The following is a 16,979-nucleotide window of genomic DNA, read 5'->3' on the forward strand; positions in this document are numbered from 1 at the left end:
CGACCAACAGTTGAACCGGGAAAAGGTCAAAAGCAAAAATTGGAAGATTCCATTCGCGATGTGGCTCAACAAATGGGTACCTCAAAAAGTAACGTCCAAGGTTGCCAAGGCAAGATTTTAAATCGCACAAAAACCAAAAGAAATCGGAAGGGAGGGCAAATCAGGCCGCATGCGTTAAATATCGGGCCCGGAAGCTGTACGACAAGCTGCTGTGCCGCCAATCCTCATTCATCAGCTCGACGATGAGTCGACCAAGACCAGACCAATTGAGATATTTAGGGCGCTAACGAAGGCACACTTGAGAAAACACGTTAAAGCTACAGAAAACATCGACAGTTTTCAAAAACACTGTAAAACCGTTCAAAAATGTCGAAAACCGTTCACGACAAGTCTGTGCTGAGTCTTATCGGAGGCGACAGATCAAAAGTGCGGTCGTTAGCATACGATAAAATTAAAAAAAAAAATTGTCAAAAATAGTCCAGAACAGAACCCAAACACAGTTTATGAAACAATAATTCAGTTTCTGGAACAGGTTTTATTTTTTAGCTAGTTTTTAAATCGTGCTTATACTTTCGGGGACACCCTTTATGAATTTCTCAGAATGCCCTTCGGTCTGAAGACTGCACCCTCTACCTTCCAGCGAGTAATGGATAATGTGCCGAGAGAGTACATTGGTCGTACTTGTCTTGTCCATCATCCATAAAGATAATCGTATTAAAGTGTGTCCCCGAAAGTGTAATCACGATTTCTAAATGACGTTACTAGTAGACGGATGACGTAAAACAGCTGATTCTTGCTATGCTTGTTTGATAACGTTCAAAGCTTCTAGCTAGTGCATTGAAGCTTTTTTTTCATTAACGTCTGTTTAAATGCGAGGCATTTCCGTCGAAAAGCGCAAAAGCCTTGTGCACAAATGGTGCTCAACTCCTAACATTTCGCTAACTCAATTAGCGAAATCGTAAGATGTGAGTATCGGAGCCGTACGAACCGCCATCCAAAAGTTTCGGGAGGAGTCCAGCTTCGAGGATGCGTAGAAAAGTGGCCGAAATCCTGGTCCAGTCGATCAACAGTTGGACCGGGAAATAGCAAAAGCGTTCAGGCAAAGAAAGGAAAGTTCCGTTCGCGATGTGGCTCAAAAACTAGGTACATCAAAGAGTAACATCCAACGTGCCAAGACAAGAATGAATTCGAAAATATATAGTTACGTTGGGCACACATGCCATACGACACCGCCAAATGCCACGTGCATCACCGGCAAGCACCACGCGCTACACCGGTTCCCACGAGCAAGCAGAGGACGCCGACTCAGCAGAACCACCGAGACGAGCACCACCGGTTCCCACGGGCTGCACCAGACGCCGAATCAGCAGTTCGCGCACACTCACAGCTAGGAACAGTTAGGCAAAGCCAAGTTAGTATTAATCAGTTTTAGTCTAGAACTCAAGAGAAGAGGACATGCCTCATTAGCAATAAAGAATATTGTTTTTAAAAAAACTTAATTCTTCGCCCTCGACTCATAATTATAATAAAAGAAAAGAACCCGAAACGGAGTACAAAGGCCGCAAGCGTTAAATATCGGGCTCGGAAGCTGTACGACGAGCTGCTGTGTCGCCAAGCCTCATCGTGATGGACGATGAGTCGTGCGTAAATTTTGACTACAAAACTCTTCTGGGTAATCAATACTACACCGTGCCTGAAAACCAGGATGTCGAAGAAGCCGACAAATCTATATTTCTCGAAAGGTTCGGAAAAAAGACGATGGTGTGGCAAGCCATTTGCGAGCGCGGGATGATGTCCGAGCCGTTTGTGACAACGGAGACGATGAGGACCGATATCTACATCCGGGAGTGTTTGAATCGACGTTTGCTGGTCCAGTGTTGTTTTGGCCGGATTTGGCCTCTGTTGAGGCACAACACACATTTGAGGAAACATTTTAAAGCTGCGAAGAACATCGAATGTTTTCGAAAAGACTAGAAGAAAGTGTCGAAAATCATTCAGGACAAGTCTGTGCTGAACCTGATGGGAGACGTCAGTTCAAATGTATTAGCATACGGTTGAATTTTTTTTTTTTTTTTTTTGGGAAATAGTTGAGATCACACCATAAACACTGTTTATCAAATAAACATTCAGTTACTTGAACAACTTTTTTTTAATCGTGCTTATACTTTCGGGGACATCCTTTATTATTCTCTCCTTCAGCCTCACACCTGGACAGTTTAACAAAAATATTCGCAACATTCAGAAAATATGATATGAAAATTTAAATGCATGAAAGTGAATTTCTTCTGAAAGAAGTTACATTTCCAGGTCACATTGTAACACCCGATGGAGTTAAACCCAACCCCGACAAACTCGAAATTATAAAGCACTGGCCTATCCCACAAAATGAACAAGAACTATGAGGATGCCTAGGAGTTCTAGGTTACTGTCGTAAATTCATTCGTGACTTCGCAAAAATCGCAAAACCATTGACAAATTCTTAAGAAAAGGAGAGTCCATGACATACTCCACAGAATTTCTTACAGCTTTTGAAAAATGCAAGGCTATCGTTTCTGGAAGCGACATTTTACAATACCCAGGCTTCACAAAACCATTTGTTTTAACCACAGACGCTTCAAACTTTGCGATAGGAGCTGTTCTATCCCAAGGATCCCCGTCGCATTCGCATCAAGAACATGAAATAAATCCGAAGAGAAATATTCCACAATAGAAAAAGAACTACTTGCAGTAGTGTGGGCATTCAAATATTTTCGACCATATCTTTATGGACGAAAATTCACACTTTATTCCGACCATAAGCCGGTAACATACGGCTTGAATCTAAAAAACTCAAGCAATAGATTGGTCCATTGGCGCCTCTCATTGAGCGAATTCGATTATGAAATTAAATACCGTCCTGGGAAACAAAACATAGTCGCAGACAGTATTTCACGAATAAATAACGAGTTAAACACAAGTGAGAGTACCTCATGTAACATAAGTGCACACTCAGCAAATACAGACGATTCAGAATTCATAAAATGCACGGAACAACCATTGTTGTGCTTCAGTAATCAAATCATACTCAAAATCGAACCACAACCTGAACAATGATTCTGACCATTACGAGCAAATTTTTACAAGGATTTTTCGAAGAACAATCACCAATCTTGTTTTCGATATCCCTGCCATAATTAGAATATTCAAAAAATACATGGATCCCAGAAGATCCAACTGTATAATGTGTCCGGAAAGTATAATAAACGCCCTTCAAATAATTTACAAAAATTATTTCAGCAGATGTAAAACATTCAAAATCGTTAATACTCAAAAGCTCCTAACCGACTTAAAAACGCCTGAAGAACAAAATCATACAATAGAAAAAATACATGCATCAGCTCACAGAGGAATCAAAGAAAACAAAAAAAAAATAGAAAAACAATACTTTTTCCCAAAGATGAAACATAAAATCCAACAATTTATAAAAATCTGTTATATTTGTTTGCATTGCATATTTCGCAGATACCCATACAGGGTACATATTGGACGCACCCCCAACACTACAAATCCATTTGAAATAGTCCACATTGATATTCTATTATCACAACCATGTATCTTCCTTTCAGCAATAGATAAATTTTCACGATACGGTATACTCATGTCAATTAAATCAAGAACAGTTACAGATGTCCGCAGAGGATTACTAAAATTGTTCTCCTAAAACGGCACACCCGAACTGATCGTGAGCGACAACGAATCAGCGCTACGATCAGCAGAAATAAGAGGTTTGGCAAATAACTTAAACATTCAAATCCATTTTATTCCAGCACTACACATCCATTTGAAATAGTCCACATTGATATTCTATTATCACAACCATGTATCTTCCTTTCAGCAATAGATAAATTTTCACGATACGGTATACTCATGTCAATTAAATCAAGAACAGTTACAGATGTCCGCAGAGGATTACTAAAATTGTTCTCCTAAAACGGCACACCCGAACTGATCGTGAGCGACAACGAACCAGCGCTACGATCAGCAGAAATAAGAGGTTTGGCAAATAACTTAAACATTCAAATCCATTTTATTCCAGCAAACCACAGCGAAAGCAACGGTCTATTCGAAAGATTCCACTCGACTATAGTTGAAAATACATGAAATGCACACAGAAACGCGAGAAACGTTAGAATCGATCAAGTTCCAGTAACATACCTCTATCATGGCAATTTGAATGTTCTTCTCTCTATTACAATCCTTATAATCGTTCTGCTTAAACGACAAACCATCAAAGCAAGAAGCTCTGGTCAAGAAGCTCGAAACGCGCTTCTTCTGGGGATGGAGTAGTTACGAATCAAATCGTATAGTTGTTAAGAACACCACCCACAAGCGCAGATGTACCACCCACAAGCGCAGCTATCTTCGGCAACATAAACAGATCAGATGTCTTCGCCAACGCCAACGTTTCCAATACAATCCCAACGGAATGCAAGGCTTCGTCAGCAGTCTCCACGGATCTCCCAACGATGGCACGTCAGCAGTAAACTTCCTGAAGACAGCAGCGACCAGCGCGAGACTAGACTAGACCTACCCTTTAGGCTTAGTATTCGTATTATTCGTACTCCCGGATTGTTTTAGGGCTAGGTTCAACTCCCAAGCCCCATTTGGAGTTCATTAATTCATCACAGTTCGTACTTATTCATAGTTGATTAGCATAAACAAAATAATGGGCCGCTCAACATAGCGAAGAAGCCAAATATGCTTAACACTATAGTAAAAGGGGAAAACCACGGACACCCACCTAAAAGACAGAATGCCGCTCAAGATTAGCGTAGGGACCAACGATGTCCAATATCTTTGTAACGAGAGCCCAACGTGCAACACCCGTACGCCACCACTTGGCGTATACGAACTGCAAAGAGCAGGACTTCCCCGAAAGCCCCAACGTGCTCCGATCTATCATGCGCCAAATTAATCGCAAACCGATTCTCGACATTCCGGACACGCATGCATCCGGATTCGCAAAGGTCGGACAGCTACATGAGACTCCTTGCAGGCTTGAACAGCCTTGCCAGTTACAATAAGCTCCAGATCTTTCTACCTTTTTTCCAGATCTAAGAGCTTGACTAAGTGTGGGGAGTATAGCGCTAAGCGCGGGTGGTATAAACGCGGCCCAAGAGCTGTAATTGTGCTCAATCGCATCCCAGCACACACAGCGTATTCCTTCAGTCGAATTGTAGATTTCAGTGGCTGAGCAGTAATTTTGTGGTAAGAAACATTGTTCTAATCCCCGACTTTCTTGTCCAAGTAGATTACTATTTGAATTGTGATCGTGATCGCTTGGTCTTTAAGTAATTACGAACCTTGCCGTAGCGTGCGCGTAAACAAACTTGTAGCTAGAAAGATGGGTTAGAACTTCGTAGCAGGAGCATCTCCGTATAGGTGGAGCATCTCCGTTCGCCCATTTTGCCCGTGTCCCGTGGGCCTCCACGTTATTCAGATAAAATAAATTATTTCAAACTTATTAAAAACAAAATTATGGAAATAAAATGAATTTTTCGGATACGTATCGGCGGTTGCGTGCGATTGACTCGCACCCGTATACGTGGCGCTAGTTGGAATCACTAAGCGCGGGAGGTATAAACGCGGCCCAAGAGCTGTAATTGTGCTCAATCGCATCCCAGCATACACAGCGTATTCCTTCAGTCGAATTGTAGATTTCAGTGGCTGAGCAGTAACTTTGTGGTAAGAAACATTGTTCTAATCCCCGACTTTCTTGTCCAATTAGATTACCATTTGAATTGTTATCGCTATCGCTTGGTCTTTAAGTAATAACGAACCTTGCCGTAACGTGCGCGTAAACAAACATGAGCTAGCAAGTTGGGTTAGAATTTCGTAGCTGGAGCATCTCCGTATAGGTGGAGCATCTCCGTTCGCCCCCACGCAGTAGTTCCTCTCCGAGACACAGAGCGATCGGACGTGTTTAGCTACGGAGTGTGAAAGCAATGTCGGTGTCAACGAGATCGTTTCAAGTGGATTACTCGTAGGTGCCGAAGCGTCCCACGAATCTACAAGCAACCACCTTCTGGTCCAAGCTTGGGCCAGCAGCAGTGAATTGAGTAAGGATCCACCTAAAGGGATCCCCCAAACGGCATACGTGCAGATGAACAGTGCGGAGGCGGCTCTTCGTGCTGTTGAAGAGCAAACACGGCAAAATAGCCAGCATCCGGGAAGGTGTATGGGGAGAGAATTTCCCCTGCAAGGAGCTTCCAGACGGATACCGATATGTCTCGATGGTAGTTGAAAACCCAATTCCATCATACGTGACAATAAAGGGAGAGACCACATTGGTCACTTACCGTGGCCAGAGCAAGACATGCCGTAATTGCGAGCAGAAAGTTCACCACGGCATGACTTGCGCACAAAACAGAAAACAGCTAAAACAAAGTGCAAACGACAAATTCACCTCGGACGCAACCATATTAAAGCCTAATAACGAGGCACTGAAAACTGTACCGCTGGCAAACGCACCTACACTAGCACAGAACGCGGGTGTGGAGAGTGTCATCCAAGCGCCAGAGCTGGTGACCGATGCAGAACAAAAGATAGACCAAGCAACGGAGTACCTAATGGCACCAAAAGATCCGTTATTATCACGGGCGCAAAAAGCAAAAGAGGACGGTAAATCAGATGAAACATTCAAAGCACCAACCTCAGCCCCAAAGAGTAAGAGAAAGACAGATGAAGCAACGGACAGTTAGACCTCATCGTCATCCATCACGAGCCAGACAAAACGAAAAGGTGGACGTCCATAAAAAAATCTAAAACAGACTCCAAAAACGTAGTAGACAAAGCAATTGCAAACAGCAAAGCCATCATCGACGAACCAAGAAATTCATCGGACATAGAGATGGACTAAGCATGCCGTCCTGATTTTTTGGTACTTTACTCAGAAATGGCGCAAATTATATTAAAATCTTTGAATTTCGTGTCTGTTAATATAAGCGCGATGTCCAGTCCGACGAAAGTAAATGCTCTCAGATCGTTTTTAAGGACGATAAATGCGGACAGTGTAAGAGATTGCACTTAAAGATCATTATAGTTTTACCCATGTTGAGCGTAGTGTAGATTCAATACTCATCAGCCTACGTCTCGAAAATGGAACAACTTTATGTAACGTTTATGCGCCCTCTGGAAGCCACCGGAGACAAGAAAGAGAGAATTTTTTCATTCGGACACTGGCTAGTCATCTATGAAATGCAACCCAGCAGGTGCTGCTAGCGGGTGATTTTAACTCGGAACTCACGCCTAAGGACGCCACTGGTGGCGGAAACATCAGCTTTGCGCTTAAAAATGTCGTTAAATCATGAGAGGAAACTTTGTGGAGAACTCATTCATAGCACGAGGCTCTGGATCTCGCATAGATAGGTTATACGTATCGTCGAACATTAAGGCTCACTGAAGAAATACACACATGCTCCATGTTACTTTCTCCGACCATAAAGCCATCGCAGCACGATTATGCTTGCTTCGGCAAGCCTTCCCGACGAGCGCCGAAACGGATATTGGCAACTAAGACCACATGTGTTGACACAGGAAAACATAGACGAGTTTGAGGCCAAATGGAATTCCTGGACGAGGCAAAGACGGAATCATAACTCGTAGATCGACTGGTGCATTCAATGCGCGAAGCCAAAGAAAAAATCTTTCTTTAGATGGAAAACTAGTTTGAAATATCAAGAATACCGTCAACACCACAATGCCCTCTATATGCAACTGAACGCAGGCATAAAAGGTAAAATGCTTCTACTGCAAAAGCGGTTTAATGAAGAATTTGAAAAGATTAATGAGATCAGAATGAGCGGTGAAAGTGTCACAACCTTTCAGTTGGGACAAAGGCTACGTGCATCGACAAATTGACGACCGAGGAGGGAATTACTATGCGAGATATAGAAGACATAAAGAAGTATGTATATGAACATTACAAAGGACTACAAGGTTGCATGGATGAGATACAATTCGACGTCTTGGCTATTAAAAAATCAGTGCCGAGAAAATCTCCGGGGCCAGATGGTATCCCGATTGAGTTCTTCAGCCGCACACTCGGAATCATTCGGTGAGACTTCTTCTTCTTCTTCTTCAATGGCCCGCTCACAGTTGAGCACGTCGTGCTGACATGGCCTGGTCACCAATCGTTCTCCAGGTAGCTCGGTCCATGGCTGCAGCCCTCCAACCCCGGTCGCATCCGATGTCTCGCAGGTTCTGCTCCACTTGGTCCATCCACCGAGCTCGCTGAGCTCCTCGTCGTCTCGTGCCGGGCGGGTCGCTGGTGAGCACCTTCTTGGTGGGGCATGAGTCCGGCATCCTCATGACATGCCCCAACCAACGAATCCTGCCGGCCTTCGCCACCGTCAGGATGTCCGGCTCGCCATACAGCTCAGCTAACTCGTGGTTCATTCTTCTCCTCCACACGCCCTGCTCGTACACACCGCCAAAGATAGACCGGAGCACGCGCCTCTCGAAGACTGCGAGGGCGTTGGCGTCCTCCGTGAGCAGAGTCCAGGATTCATGCCCATAGAGAACGACCGGTCTTATCAGCGTGCGGTATATGACACATTTCGTGTGTGGGAGAAGCCATCTGGACCGCAGGAGTTTGTGGAGTCCATAGTAGGCACGATTCCCCTGAACAATGCGCCTCCGGATTTCACAGCTCACGTTGTTGTCCGGAGTTACGACAGTGCCGAGGTAGCAAAACTCCTCTACTACCTCAAGTTCGTCGCCGTCCACTGATACACTGCTCCCCAGCCTGGCTCTGTCACTGTCAGAGCCTCCGACGAGCAGGTACTTTGTTTTCGTCGCATTGATCATTAGTCCAATCCTTGCGGCCTCGCGTTTCAGTCGGGTGTACGCCTCGCACACCGTCCTAGTGTTCCGCCCGATGATGTCGATGTCATCCGCGAAGCCGAGGAATTGGAGAGAGCGGGTGAAAATCGTGCCACGGATGTCGAAGCCCGCGCTTCTCATGACACCTTCCAGAGCGATGTTGAATAGAAGGCAGGAGAGTCCATCACCTTGCCTCAGACCCCGGTGAGATTCGAACGGATCCGACAGCATGTTCGAAATCCTCACCTTACACAGCACCCCCTCCATTGTGGCCTCTAGCAGTCGAACCAACTTCTCGGGGAAGCTGTACTGCCGCATGGTCTTCCATAGCTCCTTCCTATCTATGGTATCGTAGGCCGCCTTGAAGTCGATGAAGAGGTGGTGCGTCGGGATCTGGTGCTCCCGGCACTTCTGGAGGATCTGCCGTAGAGTGAAGATCTGGTCGGTGGTGGATTTGCCTCCAACAAACCCAGCTTGGTAGCTTCCGACGAAATCTGTAGCAAGGGGCGCGAGTCTGCAGAAGAGTATCTGGGATAGGATTTTGTAGGCGGCATTGAGGACTGTGATGGCTCGAAAGTTGGCACAGTCCATTCTGTCACCCTTCTTGTACACTGGGTGGATGACACCCAGCTTCCAGTCCTCCGGTATCCTTTCCTGCTCCCAGATTTTCACAATTAGCTGGTGCATACTGACGGCAAGCTCTACCGAACCCATCTTGAATAGTTCTGCCACCAGCCCATCGCTGCCAGCTGCTTTGTTCTGTTTCAGCTGCTTGATGGCACTAGTGACTTCGTCCAAGGATGGTGGGAGCACATCGTCATCTACCTCCTGGCTAATGTGCTGCTCAATTCTGTCTGCGCCGCTGCTGGACTCCCCTAGTTCCGCTCCGTTCAGGTGTCCGTTGAAGTGGATCGGTGAGAATTAGTGCTTATTATGAATGAAGCCCTGGGGGTGCCCATGGCACAGCGGTAGCGCGAGGAAATACCATGCCACAGGTGTGGGGTCGAATCTCGAGTCTGGCACCCCCCGGTATTACGAACGGCTGACCACCGATCTTTAATATACCGTCTTTCGGTCACCGAAAACTCTCCTCGGAGAGAGGCCTTGTCCCACTTGGGGCCACATAAAAAAAAATGAATAAAGCCCTTAATGGACAGATTCCTCAACAGTTCGTGAAAGGAGTAATTGTTCTAGTTGGAAAAGATGGTATAGGGTCTACATTATCATCTTTTTGCCCAATATCTCTGCTCAACATCGATTACAAATTGCTCTTAAGAATTATGAAATTACGGCTGGATGTAATCATAAAACAAAGGCAAATCATATCGCCGGCACAAAAACGCATCAACAAACCAGCACATATTTACCAAGCTATTTTATCGGTAAAAGAAAAATTAATACAATACAAGTCATAAAAGCAATGAGGGAAGCTAATATCGTTTGATCTGTTCCAGGCTTTTGACAGAGTGGATAGAAATTTCTTGCTGACCAACATGGAAAACATGCGATTCAATCCATACTTGGTAAGATTGTTTAAAAGTTTGGAGAACATGCCCAAATTATAGTCAGTGGATCGCTATCACCTGCTATCCTAATTCGGAGATCTGTATGTCGATAGGAGGATCCATTATCAATGCATCTGTTTGTCCTGTACTTGCAACCCCTACTAAGTCAAATAGATAGCATATGCTGCGAACCTGGAGACTTAGTAGTTGCATACGCTGATGACATCTCGGTGATATTGTCATCAAGTAAAAAAATCGAGTGTCAAAAGGATTATTGAAACTTTCGGTCTTTGCTCATGGACATCGGCTTGTTAACAACTGAAAACCGGAGAGTGCCAATCTTTGTTGTTGCTGCACTGTGCATCAACCTGACCTGACTGGTTGCTTATGATTGCAAAACCCAATCTTTGAACATGACGTCGATATCCCTTGTCACAACACCGGAATGCCACGTAAAAGGCACCAACGTTTCATTCTCTCAAGCTTCTTCAGCATGGTATGGTAAATTCATATATTGCCTATTGGAGGCAGACAACATCCTCACTAGGTGTGGAAAAACAATTAATACTGCTGTTGAATGAGGATTTTTCTCTGAGTTTAACAAGATTAACTAGGACCAGTGTTTGGATGCTGTGGTTTCTGGCAAATCTACTACATATTTTAGCTTTTTTTTTATGTATGGAGTTCAGTGTACACTAAAAACTCGACCAATACTGAACCGTCGCTTCTGAAACTTTTCACACATTAAGTTTAAGTACTGCAGATGTTGTTGAAGGTTTGTTAGATCATTATTTTTTGATAAAATCATCTAAATTTTACAATTGAAACTCAGTTTAACTAACACAAACAAAACAAGCATGTAAACAAATGTCAAGGTGTATCCAACATAGTTACCCTAAGGTTTATACATCACGGGGAAATTCATGCAATTTCATACATTTAAATATGCCGTTATTGTAACTAATAAATTAATTCTATCTTTCAAGTAAAGAGTAAAACCATAAATCTTTTCTCAACCTTTTCTTCACCGAGCAACGCCGGGGCGTCAAGCTAGTTGAACATAAGATACAAGTCCTTTGATATGGTGGCCGAGCTAGGGAATCAAGGATTTTTAAGACTTGAGAGCCATGGCGACCGTGACCATAATCAGTGACAAAAATGATATGCAAGCTAAGCAAAAATTGTGAGAAACAAACAAAGTAAAAAGAAAACAAAAACATGAAAAGCTAAAGCAACAACAAAATATAAATGGGTGAATGCGTGCAGCATGCGGAGCTAAGCAAACTAACTAACATATTGAATACTAACATTACACTAATAATTGAAGACTACTATTGATTGAAGGTGAATAGAATGTTAGGCACGAAGCCTTAGAAGAAACAAGAAGTCTTGTCAGATCGTCTCTTGAATGTTGTAGTGTTATTTGGGCCCCACACTTTGAGGTGTAACAGAATTGAAGATATTCAACGACGATTTACTAGGCTAGCTATTCGTTCACTACGATGGGAGGACAATAACCTACCTCCCCCGTATCAGTCCCATTATCTTCAGTAGCTTAAGCTATGTTTGCGGCTAAATTAATCTGTGGAGATTTTGACGCTCCATCCCTGCAAGAGCTAGTTGAATTTAATGCACCATACCGACAATTGCGGACTAGGGAGTTCTTAAGGGTTAGGGGGTATTAGTCAGCAGGACGCGTTACGCTAATTTTGCACCGATGACCGCTATGTGCTGAGCATTTAACAAAGCCTAGCCAGCATCCGACTTCCACATATCGACATCTACATCTACATTCCACATTTAAAGCCAGACTTTTTGTTGATGCGCATTTTTCGTTAGATTAAGTTTTTGTGATTATTGTAAATTAGTTCCTAAGACATTCACTGGAACCGCGTAGTCCGTGGGATTATTTATGAATGAAATAAAAAAAAAATTGGTGGATCAAGTTACGATCTTCATTTTATTCCAGCAAAGCAGAACTCGCCGTAGATAAGATAGGAATTTACTTATCGGTGGTTTTCCGATCGGTGGCTTGCCGCTCCATAATAGTAGACCAATGCGGTGGCAAATGTTGGTGTCATTCCAGTGGCACAATTTTTCTGGTATTCCAATGCTGGCTATGGGAATATTTTACGGTACATCAAAGCCAATTGCGAAGAATATCTCAGGCCAATGACTCTACTGCTAAAGAAGTTTTAAGATTTGAGCCACTGCATTATTTTTCAACCTACTCGTTTGAAAACAACTTACAAACGATTAAATGATTAGTTAGAGGTGGTTCGATGGGGATCCGCGACAGCCGAGCGGTAGCGCCGGTTAGAAAATCGGCCCATGAGCGCCGGGGCTCACCACCTCGACGGCGTGGGTTCGAATCCCAACCGAGACCGACCCTTCCCCTGTACGAGAGGACTGACTATCCACGTACAACAGGGAAACAAGTCTCGTAACGGCAATCTACCCCTTTGACGCTGTATGGCGGCGGAACCCATCGTGATGAAAGCAACGCTACTGGCTTTATGGTGAGAATAGTGCTTTCCCAGGGTCAACAAAATTGTGGGCCATATTCTTGTTTTTTTGTTATACGGTTTCAAATGAGTGAAAGACAACTGCGTAGCCATCTGAGAGAAGAAGGGAAGACAAGTAACTCTAGCAATCCGGAGTTAACTCCCTGCCGGGACAGAGTAAAAGAGCAAATTAGTATAACGCACGCACCCAGTCTTGGAGATCTCCGGGCAGCCAGTGATACCAACACTAGTCGTAGGACGGCTTCTGCTTCCCGTCCAGTGAAAGTCAAATCGAGAGAAAAAGTGACTCAGGCTTCCGACCTTGCGGAGCTCGACGAACGTAGTATCACAAATTTTAGCGCAAGCACTCCGCATAGAGGAGACAGGAAAGACGAAACCGACTTGAGGAAGGTGGTGTTCAAGCAACATCTAGAGCAAATAAAAAAGGATTTCGTACGAGACAGTTTGTCGCTCAATCGAACGTTTCGTAGCCTAAACATGACAGACATGAACGATTCGGCAATCGTGAGCGCGATGACGCTCATCCCCGAGTTTCGAGGGTCAGTAGATGAACTCGAGTTGTTCGTACGAATAGTAGATAGGGTTAACGCTCGCAAAATAGTAGCGGAGGATGAACTGCTGGATATAGTTCTTTCCAAATTGAAAGGCGAGGCAGTCAGCCATTACCACCGCCTTAAAGCCGAAACATGGGATGAAATGAAAGATCGACTCCACGAAGAGTTCGGGTTGCAATTCAGCGTGAAATCCATATTCCACCGTACAGAGACGTTAGCGCAAAGGCCACACGAGACCTTCAAGAAGTACAAAGAAAGGGCTCGAAGAATAGTGGATATGGTTAAAACTTACGCACCGGACAACGAAGCGCTGATAGAGTATGCTTGCCGGCATATCGAAGATCACTTTGTAACGGGGTTGAAGGATGAAAATTTGAAGGTGTTGGCCCTGATGCAAAACAGCCTTCAGCTAGAACCGCTCATGTTCTATCTCGAAGAAGTACATGACAACGCGGATCGGATAACCGAAGCAACAAGGCGTCTTCGGGCCGGGCAAGCCCCGCGAACAGAGAGATATGAAGGAGGCGAGCGGAATCGCTGGTTCAGCAACATGTATGATGCGGAACCTAGCCGTGCGAATAACACGATGCCGATGGACCGGCGTGACAATCGAAACTATGACGAACGTGGATGGCACCAGAACGCCTACCAAGGAGAACATTCGAATAACAGACGCTGGAACCACTATGAAAATCAGTGGCCAGAATCCAAGGGTAGAAATCAATGGCACGGTTCAAGGGGTCCACGGAACGGGAACTCGTATCCAACGGGCGATATAATGACCAAGGGTCACGTCACCCGCGGAATGACTCTAGGGAAAACCGAAACTCTGGTTCTCAGGGAACGACAGTATGGAAAAGTTAGACGCGCCAATAATAGAAAATGTAAACGTCTGCTCTCATTCAATGCAATGCGAATCTAAGCTGCAAGCTCAACAAAATTCCCACCCAATAACAGTGGAAAATGGCCTTGTGGTTGCCAAGATAACAACGCGAACAGACCCGTGTAATTATGACACCGAATTTCTTGTCGATACCGGGGCAACTGTAAACCTGTTGGAGTATGAGGAAGCGCGAAGGATAGGAATAAAGCAGATAGATTTATTCAATCACACACCATTAATGGGTATAACTGGAACGCCACTCACAGTAATGGGAGTATGTACTATAGATTTACGCGTGGGGAAACGTATATGCCCAACGAGGTTCCATGTGTGGTCAGGGGGAGACGGACCACCTGGACTATTAGAGATGGAATTTTTAAACTTGTACACAGAATCAATAAGTTTAAAGAAAAAACAGTTGGAACTGACCGAGGGGACCCACTGTCAGGTTTCGAAAACATGCCAAGACGAGCAACACAAAGGGGTCTTAAAGAACAAGACAAACAATCAGAAGAAGAAGCAACTGAAAAAAATGAATGCCTTGAAGAGGAACGTGTGAGGGAAAGAACGACGGACGGACATACGAGGTGTCCCGGTACACTTTGTAGAAGATGACGAGGGACCCTTGATGTCCGAAGCCTGGTACTCTTGCGACAGCAACCTCGATGAGAACGAGGATTATGATGTTGTAGCATACAAATCGTTGTAACCCATTGAAGGGGATAGGAGAATTAAAACACTTAAGGAAACACTGCAAATTGGATCAATGCAGGAAGTTGAACAGATCCTGTACGAATACAGCGATGTATTATTTTTGGACGGAGACAAGTTGCCCTGTACCAGTGAGGAGTCACATGAAATAGAGACCACTTCTAATGTGCCAATCAATAAGCGCCAATACAGATACCCCGAAGATACGAAAGCTCAGTTGAGGGAAATGGTCGACGAAATGCTAAAGCAGGGGATAATTCGACCCAGTAAAAGCCCATGGAATGCTCCGGTCCGAATCATCCCAAAGAAAAAGGACGATAGCGGGGCACCACGGTATCGAATAGTAGTAGACTACCGTGATCTTAACTTGGTCACAATACCTTTCGTCTACCCAATACCACACATAAACGATCTGTTGGACAGGTTCGGAGAAAGTAAATACTTCTCCACTTTAGATTTAAAATCGGGATTTTTCCAAGTCCCTTTGAACCCCAAAGATATACAGAAAACAGCATTCTCAACCCCGACTGGACACTATGAATACACCCGCATGCCAATGGGTCTGAGAAACAGTCCGTCTACGTTTCAGCGTCTCATGAACAACGTACTGTATGAAATAGAAGGTGTAAGGGCAGTCGTTTATCTGGACGATATAGTAGTTTACGGACGTACGATAGAAGAACATAACGAACATTTGCGGAAGGTGCTTACAGGATTACGAAACAATGCTTTAAAACTTGAGCCCAAGAAATGCCAACTGCTACAAGAGGAAGTTCGATATTTAGGGAACAGGTTAAGTCAATTCGGAATACAGCCTGTGAGAGACACGGTGAAGGCAATACAAGACATGAACCCCCCAACATCGGTCCATGAAGTACGTTCATTTTTGGGGTCGATAAATTTCTATGAAAAATTCATCGAAAATGTTGCACAGCTCAGGAAACCGTTGAACGACTTGCTGAAAAAGGGAGTGAAGTTCAGCTGGACGCCGGCTTGATTTTTATGGACATAGTCGTATTGCCAGAGACAAGCCAAGGGAATAGATACGGATTGGTAATCCAAGATGACCTAACGCGATATTTGATTGTGGCCCCTATGGTTAATCAGGAGGCAATCACAGTAGCAAGGACGTTCGTGGAAAATGTTATATGCAAGTTTGGAGTACCGGATGAACTAGTGACCGACCAAGGAACCAACTTCATGGGTCAGGTTATGAAAAGTGTCTGTAAAATACTCAAGATCAAGAAAATCAATACTAGCGCGTACCACCCTCAAGCAAACTTAGTAGAAAGGGCGAACCGGGAACTCAAAACCTATTTGAGGCAGTTCGTCGGCGGGGACACAAGATTATGAGACGAGCACCTTCCGTACTTCTGTTTTGAATATAACACTACTGTAAATTCTTCTACCCAATTTACCCCATTCGAGCTGATGTATGGACGAGAGCCGAAAATTCCAGCTTCGATCTATAAGGGCACACTAGTAGAGGAAAACTATCACGACTACGCCCTGGAAATGAGAAAAATTATGCGACATAATCACGTCTTAGCCCGGGAAAACTTGTTAGTCTCAAAAGAGAAAAGAAAAGCCGCGTACGACAAAGGTACAACCGACTGGTAGCCGATGTGGGGAGATAAAGTTTTAGTACAGGCAAACCCCATGGGGGTAGGACAAAAGCTACAAAGTAATTGGAAGGGTCCCTACATCATTGTTGATGTTCCGAGCAATGAAACCTCGATCATCAAAAATGGCAACAAGCTAGAGAGGGTTCACAATAATAGACTAAAGAAATATAACGACTAAGCAAAATTAGACGCTTACCTCGTCACTCTCCCCTCTCTTCCTCAGGCTCACTTTCGCCATAATCGCAGCCGAAGATGGAGGAAAGTTATTTACAATACGTTTGGAAGATACCTTGGTAATACGAGGAACTGCACGT

The sequence above is a fragment of the Anopheles ziemanni genome, chromosome 3 (assembly GCF_943734765.1).
Source record: "Anopheles ziemanni chromosome 3, idAnoZiCoDA_A2_x.2, whole genome shotgun sequence".
Lineage (NCBI taxonomy): Eukaryota > Metazoa > Arthropoda > Insecta > Diptera > Culicidae > Anopheles > Anopheles ziemanni.